Source organism: Diadema antillarum, unplaced genomic scaffold (genome assembly GCF_040938485.1).
Source record: "Diadema antillarum isolate AM-2024a unplaced genomic scaffold, OU_Dant_1.0 seq00001928_RagTag, whole genome shotgun sequence".
In the NCBI taxonomy this organism is placed as follows: domain Eukaryota; kingdom Metazoa; phylum Echinodermata; class Echinoidea; order Diadematoida; family Diadematidae; genus Diadema; species Diadema antillarum.
This window is the reverse complement of record NW_027272591.1, coordinates 31,578-44,791: the sequence shown is the minus strand read 5'-3', so window position 1 is coordinate 44,791 and position 13,214 is coordinate 31,578. Positions and strand designations below refer to the sequence as shown.

General features: G+C 39.3%; 1 protein-coding gene across 1 annotated transcript in view; it reads right to left on the bottom strand.

The window, feature by feature from the left end:
* LOC139713225 (sialin-like) overlaps window positions 1-3,864 on the bottom strand; it is a 28,139-nt gene extending 24,275 nt beyond the window's left edge. Inside the window, exon 1 of the mRNA XM_071624970.1 lies at window positions 2,296-3,864. The gene's annotated coding sequence lies outside the window, so the exon portion shown is untranslated. The remainder of the gene's footprint in view (window positions 1-2,295) is intronic.
* Between the last annotated feature and the right edge of the window lie 9,350 nt (window positions 3,865-13,214).

Here is a 13,214-nt window from a genome sequence, read left to right as displayed (position 1 = left end):
ATTCCAAAGCATAGCTCCAGAGAAAGAAAAAGCCCTTTTCCCACTCTCAGAGGTGACTCTAGGTTATCGTCTGAAAATACTGATATAAACTATTTTATGAAGTTTGAAATGGTGCCCAGAAGTCACCTTTAGTTTGTTCGATGAACTCTGAAAGTTTTCCGAGTCCATTCTCCTGAAACGTGAATACGTTCAATCGCGGTAAATTTTGAGTCTTCAAGGTTTGGTAAATTAGTTTTGTTATCGTCTGAAAACATTGAATACAAACTATTGGCTGGAAGAGTCTATTGTCATGTTCGTAATAATATGGGGGATGACTTCGGCAGACGGCTTGTTTAGTTATTGTTGCGTAACCCTGCGACAGCCTTGAAGACTCAACAATAGACCAGTTCGTAATTCCAATTTGCGCATCAGCAGGAAAATGTCATTTGTAAAAAAAGGCATTATTGTTTGTAAATTCACTGAGATAAGAATCTGTGATGCAATGATTATTCAATTGATCCTTATCTAAATGGTGCTTGGCAGCACATCCACCTGACAGCAAGAATGGTATTTCTCAATATAAAAGGAAATAGGCTGTTATTGCATCAATACAAAACGATGAAATGGATGCCCGCTAAATTGTCAACATAATATTATGGAGTATTCTGATCACCTGGTCTAAACGCAAGCTCGTTCTTTGTTTGAACATGAATTCCATAAATTTGTTACGTCGGGCAAGCTTATGCATTATGCCTCTTTGAAAACGAGTGAAATGCCTAACCAACTGAGAAAAAAGAAAGGTCATAATTATGCACCAATATGTACATGAGCTAATTACGAACTGGCTTATTATCACCGTGGAACGTAAATTCACGTTTCAAAAGGAGGACTCGAAAAGCTTACGAATTCATCGAACGAAGTAGCGGGGTCTGGATAACAAGGCATTTATCTTACAATCAGTGACGCCCTAAAACTAAAATAATAATAATGATAATAATAATAACAACAACAACAACAACAACAACAACAACAACAACAACAGTAAATTGCGAATCAATAATCTTAGCCCATGGGCCAGGCCAGATATTGGTACCACCTGAGGTGGCAAAACCTTTTTGGTGTCATTTTGTTTGTCGGGCATAGATATGCTTATCAAGCTGATAGCATTTCCAAATGAGTATTTCTAATTGTTCTGAATCAATTTTATGGGTCAAGGTTAATAGTAAAATTTCAGGTTTTGGGTTTATTGTTGGTGCAGTGTACTTGCCATGTGAGGGATCAATTCACCACCCTAATGAAGCTTTTGACAACCTGGTGCAGGATATTATTGATATTAAAAGTAGATATATGATGCACCCTTTTGTTTGCTGGGTGATTTCAATGCCAGGACGGGTTTGTTTGATGATTTTTTAGATGTAGAGGATGTGTTGACAGATCAGACTGGATTAGGCTTTTGTAATGATGTCTCTGATATGCATGTAACTACTGATGGCCTAGATATTCCAACTACTCGCTATAATACTGATGTCCATGTAAATAATAATGGTAAGTCTGTTATTTTCATGTACTGATTGGCAGTGATTATCTTGGAAACTTTAGGGACAATGATCCATGTCAATTCAAATTGTCATTATTTCTTGTGTATGCAGTGTCTGAGAGTTTCTTTCTTGTTCGAATTGTTCTTGTTTTGTGTGAGCCTGCGTGTCATTTTGATTTTGTAATTTTACATTTGTATATTTATGTAATACTGTGTATGTATATTCTCACTTTTGTAAAATCACTTGTAATTCAGCCTCAGGCTGCGATCAATGATTTGTTGAATAAAGATACCATTAATAATAATGTGTGCCAAAGTTTTGACCTCAGGATTGTTAATGGATGAATAGGGGAATATCAGTCTGTCGGAAAATACACATGCTTCAACAAAAATGGTGGTGGTAGCACTATTGATTATGTTACTGTATTGTATCTCGCCAATTATTTTCTAGCATTACACATTTCAGTATTAATGTATTTGATAAATGTTTGTCAGGTGTTCATTGTCCTGTCAGTGTGTCCTTGCAATCGCAAAATTCTAAATCTGCTGTGAATGTCGACACTGTTTTTAACAATTCTCAAAACACTGCAGTGGACAACGCCGTTTTAGAAATTCACAACCGAGTAATGAAAGCCAACGTTATTCAATATTCCAGTGGAACAGTGACAGCGCTGCAACATTTAAACAGAAAATCAAGGACTCGGCTGAGCTAATGTGTGAAAATGTGGAATGTTAAGATGGGAATGCAAATCAAGATAGTATTGTTGTTTGTTACTCACAATTATGCAATATGTTCGTCAGTGTTGCACAAGGTGTTGTCATTTGTAAGTGGAGACAATCTCGACATAATGTAGACACAAATGAGACTGTCAATAAGGATAAAAACAACCATCAGCCTTGGTTTGATGCAGATTGCAGAGCTGCCCGTCAGGAGTATTTGAAGAGTTTGTTTGCAAAAACCGATAAGTCCATATTTGCCAAATGGAGATAATTGCGATTAAAGGTCAGGAAAAATAAAGAGAATAATAAGATAATGCTTGCTTCTTTTGACCATAACTTCAAAAATGTACCTTTATGCAGTGACCAATATATCATTTAAAAGGTATTATTTTGCACTTTATGACAGAGACCATACTTCAAAATCTTCAAAAATGGACTTATCGGTTTTTGCGAACAAACTCTTCATTTGAATGTTAAAAATCGATTAAAGAGGAAGCTTAAATTTCTGGGCAGGTCAGGGGCTACTTGTCTATTGAATCATTGAGTCTACAGGAAAGCTTGATAAGAATTTATTAAGACATAAAAGGACATTTCATAGAGATTTGAATTAATCACTCTGTTCATTACAGGCATCCAATCCGAAAGAATATTGGCAATTACTCAACAGTAATAATGAACGCAAAGTAAAGAAAACAGGAAATGTTTCATTAGGGGATTTTGTAAATCATTTTCGTCGTTTAGGTAATAGCCAAGATGACCAGCCCACAGGCCTGGAAGATAGTACCGGTACTTCAGAAATTGTTGAGGCAGATGGTCCCTTGGATACCCCAGTCACTTTGGAAGAAGTGGCACTAATGATTAAGAAACTTAAAAATTCAAAAGCTTGTGGAAAAGATTTCATAAGAAATGAATTCCATAAGAATTGTCCCGTAGCAATGCTTCATGTGTTGGTAAAGTTCTTTAATGTGGTACTGGACAGTGGTATTGCTCCAACTGAATGGTGGCATAGGGATTACCATTCCTATTTTTAAGAATAAGGGTATAGACACAAATCCTGATAATTATAACTAGGAATAACTCTTCTCAGTTGTGGGGGAAAACGTTTTACTTCCATTTTGAATCATCGAATCTCAGAGTTTTTGGAAGCTGCTAATATGTTAAGTGAAGAACAGGCTGACTTTCGTTCTAATTATTCTACAATTGATAATATTTTTGTTTTGAAGACTATAATTGAGGTTTACCTGCAAAAAACAAAAAACAAAAAACGCTTATACTGTGCATTTGGTGATTACAAGAAAGCGTTTGATCTAATTGATAGATCATCTTTATGGTACAAAATGTTGAAGATGGGACTTACGGGTAAACTGTTTACTGTCATTTAAAGAATATTAATGAAAGTGCTAAATCATGTGTGGCGGTTAGGGGGAGATGTCAGAGTTTTTTACTTGTAACACTGGTGTACGACAGGGTGAAAACCTTTCCCCGCTTTTATTTGCCATCTATCTGAATGATTTTCAAGAATACATTAGAAATTCATATGGTGGAATTAAATACTTGGAAAGTGAGATTTCTTACCACCTGGATTCTGATAATGTCAAAAAAAACTTTAAATCTTTCTTGTTTACTTTATGCAGATGACACAATAATTGCATTGTACTATATGTTCATCCGACAATATAGGGGATGAATTTCATTATATTTTTGTTTGTCCCTTTTTCAACAAAGAGAGACTATTGAATTTACCAAGTAGCTTGACGGCCAGTAGACCAAGTGCATTAGGGCAATTCCGCAGTTAGGTGGACATGACATAGATAAAAGAAATGTGCCTCTTTATCTTACTCTTTAATTTAGGTATCAACTAATGCCATGGATGTTCACCAATCACTAAGGTCTTTCAAATTCAGTAGATTTTATTTTTTGTATTTATTGATTTTGCGAGCTCTAAAACCATCATTTAAAATGTACATGTGGGACTGGGGATGCTGAAATTCACTTAAATGTCAATTACAGTGGGTTGTTTTGAAATTTTTTCCTTAAATTTTTGCTAAAAGGTAAAAGATGAATACATTTAAATACTCCAGAAGTCATGTGACATTTTGTCAATTACAAAAGGGTGAAATGACCTGCGGAATTACTCCGGACAAATGTAACGTTACTAACCGTAACGTTACTAACCATGCATTTGAGGGTCTAGCTAATAAATTATTTGCTGCTAAAAATATTTGCGTGAACATTTGCCATGATGCAATAATTGAAATTAATGCAACACTTTGTTTGAAGTAACTTGAAATTTTGCACACTTTTTGTTACAAGACATTGATATTTTTGTCATGTCCTTTTTTCGTAACGTTACTAACCAGCCCTTGTAGTTGCCATAGCAATTCTAATATTTATTGGATTGTTCTCATTCTTTTCTATATCATAGACCTGGAAAGGATGAACATGTTTTAACATGATTTTGACTTGAAATGAATAAATGGTGATTTAGTAATAAAAATGAATATCTAAATTTCTTTAAATGTAACGTTACTAACCGCGGAATTGCCCATTACATGTTCATTATGTTCATATTCATGTTCAAGATATCACATTCGATGCAGATATGTAGGACAGTTGTATCACAAAACATCCTACCTTATATTTAGAACTTTGTAAAAGCCTAAAATATAAGGAGATACAGTAAGTACCAATATTTTTTTTCACTGATCAATAATTGTAGATACACTGCAGTTTAGTTTAGAAACAATTTTATTATTATTACCGTTTGGGCGCTGTGGCATAAGGGATAAGACTCCTGACTCCCGATCGGAGGACCCGAGTTCGAATCCCGCCCAGTGCTTACGTCCTTGGACAATGCTTTTACCCACCATGTCCCTCTCGACCCATATGTATAAATGGGTACGTGACAACCACACGCTAAAATAATAATAATGGCAGGGCCCTCTGGTAGAGCAGTGGTATCAAACACTGAAGAGGCTATCGTGGGTATATAAATAAGATATTATCATCAATTATCATTATAGTATTATCATCACTATTATTATTATCATTATTATTATTATCATCATCATCATTACTATCATTATTATTACCATAACTATATTGTTCACATTTTGTATACTTATACTTAACACTGATTATACACCTGTATTGATTAACTCTTTTTCACACAGGTAATTGTTTAGTATATCCCTAACTCACATTTTGCAACGATTTTGAAAGCTGGTTTTTTGTTTTATCTGCAAATGGTAAAAAATGCTTCCACTATGGGGGTAGTCTGGCTTCCAGATCCTCTGCCCATACTATTTCGCTATCCATGATATTGACGCCCTCAACGTCGAAAACTAGTATAGTTTAAGTTGATTTTCTCGCGCCTTTGCCGAAGGCAAAGGCGGCGACTTCGTCGCGGGGCGGCGACTTCGTCGCGGAGTCCAGTTGGCACAGGGTCTGGAAACCAGACTACTATGGGGGCTGATACGATGTCAGGGAGCGCCGGAGCATTGAGTTCCAAGGCCGCACAGTGCGCAGGGGCGTCACCAGCTTTTTTTCAAAGGGGGTGCGTTTTGACCCTAATGTAACGAGAGTTTTTGGACAGATATTTGGAATATAGGAAGCTCTCAATCCCTATAAACTTTTACTGTTTTTTGAGGAAAACCAAGCGGGGAAAGGGCACCGGCGTAGCTAGGATTTTGTTTTTGTTTTTCTTTTTGTTTTTCTTTTTTTTTTTGGGGGGGGGGGGTTAGTATGCGTGGGAGCGAGCAAGGGGGGGGGGTGGAAGTGCCTCTTTTCCCCCTCCCACGGTGAGAACTTTTTGCATTTTGATGTTGTAAATGGTGCAGTTTGATGCAGGCTTTTTGCGTGTTTTTATCGACTTAAAACAGTCCCATCTGTTTAAGGTAGCAGTACATTGTGATGGAATTTGTTGTTGAACAATGTGCCTATAAACTATATCATTTCAATAAACTTCTTCTATTGATTCTTACACTGATGTCATGAAAGCGACCGAGCCCGAGCAAGCGGAGCGAGCGAGGGGGGAGGGTGTTGAAGGGGGTTAACCCCCTCCCACGGTTATAACTGAAATTGCATTTATTTTGATGTCGTAAATGGTGCAATTAGATGTATGTTTTGCTTGTATTATCGATTTGAAACAGTCCCACTTGTTTAAGGTATAGCAGTATATTTTGATGTAGATTATTATTGAACAATTTGCCTATAAAATAGTATCATCCAAATAAACTACCTGTTTTAATATTTACACTGAATATCATGAACGCGGCCAAGCAAGAGCGAGAGAAGTGAGCGAGGGGGAGGATGAGAGAGGGAGTGTCCCCCTCCCACGGTCAGCACTTTTTGCATTTTGATGTTGTAAATGGTGCAATTTGAATCAGGTATATTGCGTGTTTTATCGACTTGAAACAGTCCCACTTGTTTAAGGTATCAATATATTTTGGAGTAAATTGTTATTGAACAATTTGCCTATAAATGGTATAATTCAAATAAACTTCTAGTAATAATTCTTACACTGATGTCATGACCGCGACCGAGCCCGAGCAAGCGGAACGAGCAAGGGGGGGGGGGGGGAGGTTGTGGGAGAGGGTTGTCCCCCTATAAATGGATTATGGAATGACGGTGTAAAACGACAAATTACTGGCTGCAATATCGGGTGAATGGCATAACGATTACATGCGAGCGATCGAGCTTTAATTTTTTTTTCCGTGGGGGGGGGGGGGGGGGGGGTGCGCACCGGCCGCAACTGCTGGCAATAACTGGCAGCAACATCAGGAGAATGGCATAACGATTAAATGCGAGTGAGCGAAGAGAGCGAGCTTGAAAAGTTTGACATTTTACAGTCCAAAAAGTACCATTTGGAGCTAAATATTTTTTCGCTTTGGAAATAAAGGGGGGGGGGGGGGGCGGCGCACCGGGCGCAACTGCCGGCAATTACTGGCAGCAACATCAGGAGACAGGCATAACAATTAAATGCGAGCGAGCGGAGCGAGCGAGCTTGAAAATTTTGACATTTTACAGTAAAAAAAAAACACACACACAAAAAACTGCCGTTTGTTGCTATTCGCTTTGGAATTCAAGGCGGGCGCACCGGGCGCAACTGCTGGCAATCACTAGCAGCAATATCAGAAGAACATAACGATTACATGCGAGCGAGCGAAGTGAGCGAGCTTGAACATTTTACATTTTACATTCCAAAAACTGCCATTCTTAGCCATATTTTTTTCCGCTATGGAAATTAAGGGGGGGGGGGGTGCACCGGGCGGAACTACTGGCAATTACCGGCAGCAATATCAGGTGAATTGCGTAACGATTAAATGCGAGCGAGCGAAGAGAGCGAGCTTGAAAATATTACATTTTACAGTCCAAAAAATGCCGTTCTTAGCCATATTCTTTTGCTTTGGAAATTAAGGGGGGGGGGGGGTGGAACGCACCGGGCGCAACTGCTGGCAATTACTGGCAGCAACATCAGGTGAACTGCATAACGATTCAATGCGAGCGAGCGAAGAGAGCGAGCTTGAAAATTGTGACATTTTACAGTCCAAAAACTGCCGTTTGTAGCTATATATATTTGTAGCTATATATATATATATATATATATATATATATATATATATATATATATATATATATATTTGTAGCTATATATATATATATATACATATATATACATTGCATTAAGGGGGAGGGGCGCACCGTGTGGAACTGCCGGCAATTACTGGCAGCAACTTCAGGAGAATGGCATTACAACTAAATGCCAGCGAGCGGAGCAAGCGAGCTTGAAAATTTTGACATTTTACAGTCCAAAAACTGCCGTTTATACTTTTTCGCTTTGGAAATTAAGAGGGGGTGGGGACGCCCGGTGCGCCCCTCCCCCTGGATCCGCCACTGATAGTCAAGGGTGTCGGTTTATGTTCATGACTGGGGGGAGGTATGACCAGCGAGGTGGCGTCGAAGTGACCAAGCGGGGGAAGGACCGGATCTATATACACTGTAGTAAACACTGTATAGAATACACTTGTACTAGTAGATACGTATAAAATCAGTGCTGCCAGAATCAGGGGTGCGAATTGTATTTGTCCACGATTTTTTCTTTTTTGTCCCTGGCGCAAAATTAAAAAATAAATACATAAAAAAGAATAATAATTCTAATAGCGTCCGGCGTTCTGGTCGCTCGCAGACTGATTTTTTTTTTTTTTTAGGATCTGAAGGGGTGTGCGTTAGCACCCAACGCACCCCCCCCCCCCCCCCTCCCCCCGGTGACGCCCATGGTGCGTTGGAAGAAGGACTATCTTATCCTTGACCATGAACATGTCTGTTGTTTCGTGGACTGGTGTGATGTAGGGTGAAGTTTGATATACGCACATCACCGATGACCTCCACATACTAATGACCCTCTTACGAGTGTTGGCATCACGCACTAATCATAATTTTATACATTGTACCGACATATAAATGCACACCCGACAGCACATAATTGTACACATATTGACAGTGAAAGCGTGGAAGCACAGTGAGTTAGTGCAACCATGCAAGGCATACATGCAAACATAGTGGGAAACACATGTGGAAAGTGGAAATTACACATATAGCTAGTTCAAACTATATGCATTCAGCAGAATACTACAGCGACAAAAATTACAAATGCGCCTATCCATCAGCGAAGTGAACGTTTAAAATACTTCATCACTTACCCTTTGCACGTTTCATGGCCAAGATCTTTGCATATACATGTATTAAAAGCGCAGCAGCGTAACGTCTGCAGCACGACTCTTTACCGCTAGCCCCCTTTTACAACGCGAGATAGCATAGTGACGACTACTGCTATAATCACTAGCTGTGTATCGATTCTCGATGTACTAGAGTGTGACTGTGCATCCGAGCGAAGATATTTGTTTCGCGGCCTCGCCTGCTTTAATAGCACTGGACTACAACCAACAAATTGACCAAGCTCCATTGTCTGCTCGCCAGCAATATCCCTGAGATCTGAACCCTTCGTGAGCGATCACCCGGCCGTGGAGAAATTCTTCGGTTTGAGCCGGCGTATCCACTACTAGTATACTGTTAACTGTTTGCCAGCATTTATATTGAGTTAAGTGTATGAAACATAAAATAACTGTGCTCTGTACACATCAAAGAGCGTACAAACCTCAGACGGTATACACTCTCGATTTTGCGTAGTACGCTCACGGGCAGGTGCAAGCACCATTTTAGGAAGCACAGCGATCGGTAGCGGACGGATTTTTACGTGACCCTCATTGGAGACTTCACGCGAGGTATCTGCCTCCCTTTCATTTTCTCCCTTTTAGGGAGGCATATAGAGTAAAAGAAGAACTTCGGACCTCAGAAGTATCATTCCTCCCTAAGAACGAAATATAAATGAAGAATTGCTCTTTAATCATATCCAATCTGTAGTCCCTCAAAATTTGAGCTAACTCCTGATGATTATAAGGAGTACTATATACCTAAACCATGTGATATGCATGAGGGTGCTCACAACTTCAGAGCCCCCCCCCCCCTCTCTCTCTCTCTCTCCCTCCCTCTCAACTCTTCTCTTGGTCAACGATGTAGGATAATACGCCATGATTTTTCCTAGAACAACCAATAGAAATCATTGTAGGCGGTCAATACAATTTTCCTTTCTATAAGTACAGTCTACAGAAAAGCTGCAGAACACTATTTTATTGTTCCTTTTTGGGGTTATCTTTCTTTCTGTCTGTTTTGTTGATGGGGGGGGGGGTGGTAGATACCGTGGATGGGGTAGTGTAGACATCCTAATCTTTTTCGCTGTGTTGCACTTTAAAATTTGTGAATCGTACATTCTTTTTTCTTTTTTTTTTGGTACAGATCATTTTTACAGACATGAACATATTATTATCACTGCATATGACCGGGTCGCTGTGTTTTCAACGACAGGCATATCAAATTTCACATATTTCTTCGTACATTTTGTTGAAAAGTAAAAATAAAATCTGAATTTATATTTGAATTGGAATTAAAATTAACATGGACCAAACGAATGCGGTGCATGGTATTATCATTATCATTTTTTATTGTTATGATGCACGGACATGAGGAACATCCCTTTTGGCTGAATCATATACCTGGAGTAAATAAAATTATTAAATTAAATAAAGATTTATTCTTATCAACCATGGCACTCTTCTTCTTAGTATGAATTATCTTATTTATCATAATTGTGATCTTTGTCGCCATCGTCTTACACCTTTTCACATTACTGATCCCTAAAAACAACGTCTCTTGTTATTGTAACAATAATCATGTCGATTATTTTTGCCCTAATAGAAAAACTATTCCTGGGTAAAGTGGCCAGGTATTTTAGTACAATAGTGTACAGTGATGTGTGTGCGGGGGGGGGGGGGCGTTGAACGGACATCAATTGCCTTTCTCGGCCGTAATACATTGATATTGACTCTCTTGGCTGCAAATCATAGCAGGTCTGATCTGAGGACTTGTCTACGCCACTGCCCCCTCTATGAGTGTCGGAGCTTTTTGGATTTCTCAAGAAGAATTCAACAATCTTTGCGGCGCCCACTTTGGTGGAATGATATTTAAAATGTTTTTAATCAAAGAGATTCTGTGCCTAGTGATTGGCTGAATCATGGACGGGGCACTCTGTCATGTGTGTTGGAAGTCGACAGTGGGGCCGGGGGGGGGGGGGGGGGGGCTTAGAGGATGTCTCCCTCCCACACGAGGGAGCTTCTGTATTCTCAGAATTAATATGATTTAGTGCACATTTTGGTGGAATATTTGCAATTTTAAATTTACAAACAGAGAGGAAATGTAGGGAAAATGCGGCTAAATTCGTTATTAGGCATATTCGTGATATGGCCTCTTCATCCAAGATCGACATAATATGCGCGTTTTCATTGTGTAAGAGGTGGACCGAAGGGGCCGGGGAGGGAGCCTATTAATTAAAATTCAACCATGTGGTGCACGTGCACCTTTGGTGGAATATTTGAGAAATTAGAATGAAATATTTGTAATCTTCAACATGTTCGCATTGCAGATCATCGTGACAAGGTCTATCAAGAGTGCTAAAAAGAAAAAAAGAAAAATAAGAATACTAAGTTTGAAAAGACTGAGGGGGTAATCCTCAAGATCAAAAAAAAAAAATCCAGGGAACACGTCCTCCCCCCCCCCACCCTCCCAAGATGTTTTATAAGGGCAAAAGGGCAGGGGCGAAAGAGGGAGAGAGAGAGAGAGAGAGAGAGAGAGAGAGGGAGGGGGAGAGATGGACTCGTGGAGAGAAAGGCGTTTCAGTATAGCTCGAACTTTGATTCGAAAATAATGGACATTTCTTCATTTTTTTTCATCTTTAGGAATAAATGATGTTTCTAAATGGGAATTTGAGGTCTTAAACAAAGCTATACCGCTGCTTGCCCCCTTAAAAAGGTGAAAATGAAGGGGAGGCAGAATTTACTCCTATAGGTCACGTATTAGACGCTCGCGATAATCCAGCGGTTTGCTTCCTAAAATGGCCGCCGTTGGGCTCCATGGCGTACTCAAAGAGATTTTCCCGGCTTTCAGCAAGATGAGGGGGTCGGAGATGAGAGAAGGAAACAACTCAAAAATTTAAGTTGCTAGCAATCTCTTACTATTAGTGGTAAAGAAAATGAAAATCAAACAACATTTTACTTTATTCTCCACGAGGTAATACTTTCAAGCCGACCAACACGACCATGGCCCATGCAATACAAAGGGTTTTCTTGGTCTCTAGACAGCCGGGTGCCCCTTGTGATACAGTATACTGCGTCAATTTTTGTGTATATATATATATATATATATATATATTTTTTTTTTTTTTTGCAATTATATTTTTTCTGTATGAGGAGACTGCATTCTATAGTCCTATCTGTGTATACGAGTGTTTCATTGAATTTCTTTTTTTTTGTGGAAATGAAATAAATCATTTTTATAAGTACGTGTAGGCATATTGGTTCCATGACATATCAAGTTCAAGCTCGAAATGCTAATGTTGAAGCTTACATAAACCCTAACCCAAATCATAACACCTAACCCTCATCCTAATCCTCACCCTGCCTTGAACCAAAAGACAAATCAGACCCATGATGCTAATTCTATTTTCAGAAAGATATCAAAGCCGGAGCATAATATGTCCTGTTACCAGGCATATATTACGTATTTTCCCACACTATCACCATAGTAAAATTAACTGCTGGTATAGCAAAGGGTGGAAGAACGGGGTTTTTTTTTTGTTTGTTTTTTTGTTTGTTTGTTTTTTTTTTTTGGGGGGGGGGGCTCAAGGGTCAAATAGGGCACTTAAAAAAAGAGCACTTTTTAAGCTGAAAAAGGGGAGGTTGTTTTTTTAATGGGGCAAATGTCCCCCCCTCCCCCGTTCCGCCGACCCTACATATAGTTATGTACTGTATTAGCTATCTATATAGTAGCAATAGATCGAAAATGGCTGAGGGAGGGCGGAGTGCCCCCTGACGAATTTTACAAGACCTTTTCTTTTCTTTTTCTATTTTTTGTCTTTAATCAATCTGTTTAACACACACTAGAAATGTAATTTTAGTTACTTGTGAAAGGAAACTCCGCTCCCCTTCTTTTCTCCTGTTTCTACATCCAAAAGCAGCACATGAACCAGGCATTTTGCAACATAGATCCATGCTACTTTAAGTAGAATTTGCGAATTTAAGAACATTTTCGATTTCCAAACTCCGATGGAGACCTTGGCATAGATGCTAGCCTACTGCCGTTGCATCCCGTCGTCGATCTCCCTGCATGTTCCGCTAGCGCTACACGTTATCGGTACGGTCGCTAGTCGAAATTTGCCCGGACCAAAATGGCGAACGCCTCCTTCTATCGGTCACAGGGATTTTACGGAGTCCGCCCTCTAGTGTTCTTAGTATATATCTCTATGGATTTTCCCCAGTGACTGCTAGAGTGCGGACTCTTCATACGCCCTGTGCAACTGTTCTGTGAG